Source organism: Cyprinodon variegatus, unplaced genomic scaffold (assembly GCF_000732505.1).
Source record: "Cyprinodon variegatus isolate N-32 unplaced genomic scaffold, C_variegatus-1.0 Scaffold93, whole genome shotgun sequence".
In the NCBI taxonomy this organism is placed as follows: Eukaryota; Metazoa; Chordata; class Actinopteri; order Cyprinodontiformes; family Cyprinodontidae; genus Cyprinodon; species Cyprinodon variegatus.
Genome location: NW_015150546.1, coordinates 1,114,716 through 1,116,848, shown reverse-complemented (window position 1 = coordinate 1,116,848; position 2,133 = coordinate 1,114,716).

The following is a 2,133-nucleotide window of genomic DNA, read 5'->3' as shown; positions in this document are numbered from 1 at the left end:
CGAGATATACAATAAAGTAACACCTAGATACTATCACTGAAGCAGTATTATTTAGTCTGACATGTACTCTATGTTACCTGAAGATAGATATACAAGCTTACTTTCCAACAGAAGATTTGCAATTTTTCCACTATGTCAGATTCACTACTGGTGAGTGCAAATGTACCTTTAAGTGTTGCTAAAAAGAAAAAGCAGAATAAATACGTTTTAGGTTCAATTTATATACTTTTAGAATCTGACATATCATGTTTAAAATGGCCTGATGGTTAAACCTTGAAGTTAACAAAGACGTTACTTTCTTTTTATTGTGACTCTAAGCTGCAAAGCATGAATCATAATATGAACTTAGATTACCTTGTTGTTGTTTTAGTTTTACGCATTGATAAAGAGCACATCTTGGTCTGATCTGGTTTTACTAACTCAAGTACGATGCAATGTTTTCAGTATCAGGTGGTTCTAGACCTTTAATAAACTATCATGAGGGCTGTAGAGTGAAATAAAATATCCCTAACAAGCACATGATGCACAGGTTTCACAGCAGTGTATCCCTAAAAGAACCTCAGATATTTTGAGATGTTGCCATGCTGCATGCATCCAGAACAGGGTTTCTCTCCAGTGTTTGTTAAGCTGCTGTTTGACCTTCGTAGGGCACCGCCCCCTGAAAGCTCTGGGAGCTGGCAGCACCTCTGTAACTATTGAGCTGCTGGCGGAGAAGGTGAATTTCTCTGGCATCTTACAGGTGGGCGTTGGCTTGCTTTTGTGGGCCTCTGTTGGTGGTGGGCTGTGAAATGAAACACCATGAGAGCAATGCCCCTTTAAAGCTGAGGAAACTGCCTGGACGGCATTGAGTGGAAACTTAAGGCAAACAAGGAGTGTGGTGAAAAGAAATATTGTGATGGGCACCAATGACCAGAAAAAGGTGACAAAGTGGAGTCTTTTAAGTCTTATTTTTAATGTTCTTCATTTTTTTTTTCTTTAATGGTTTTAATAAAGGACTGTTTTTTAATCATGTGTTTGTAGAAAATTGACTAAAACACTGTTAGTGATTCTCTCTGCATTATCCTAATTTTAATCTTAGCAGTTAGTTGGATTATCATCATCATAATGTTACCTCTCTTTAAAAGAAGAGGTGGAAGCGATATATTATATAATTTTACTGTAACTTAACTATTTTCCTACATTCACTAATTTAATGGAACAATGCGTTTTACCTTATTATTTAGATATAACTGTGTTTGTACCCTGAGTTGTTTAGTAATTGGTTATGGCACAGATATTAATAATATTGTATTAATGCAGAAGTATTAAGGTTTTGCATACCAGATGCTGACAAAATACATGTAGCCTCCATGCACAAAATGCATGCAGACTTATAACCTTAGGCCTGACTGAGCTGAACCTTATAAATAGAAAGTTAAGCTTACTAACACAAAATGATTGTGTTAAAAAAAAAAAAAAAAAAAAAAAAAAAAAAACATTACTAAAACCTAGGTCTCCTACTTGGTTTTCATGACTTACTCTGGGGCCCAGAGCCTAGCTGTAGAAACTATAGGCTCAGGAACAGACTGACTCCTTGTGAAAAAATCACATGCAGTCATTGCAAGATGAACTTTACTGCTACTGCCATCTAATGGACTTTTAATAAAAAAATTTTTTTAAACAAACTAAATATAGAGATAGCATTAGAATTATATATATGCGGATATAAACACATATCAGTGATTGTTAAGTTAGGCAAAAGAATGGGTAACATTTTTCCCCAAAAGTAATGTAATCATTTTTAAAGCGTATGTTTTTAAAGAACATATTTTAAGGTATATTATATATATATATATATATATATATATATATATATATATATATATATATATATATATATATATATATATATAATATACATAAAAAGCATTATACACTGAATTATTATTCGAACGGTTTATTACCAATCAGTCTAATATCTTTTGTCAATTATAGAAAACTAAACAATCTACTTTGGAGAATGGAAATGGAATGTTAAGTAAAAGGAAAAAGTATAAAAAGGGTTGAGGTTCCAAAAATGTTGATTCTTTTATTTCATGCATCGAACTGTTGATTTTAGTTTAAATTTAGTTTAAATTTAATTGGCCGATTCAC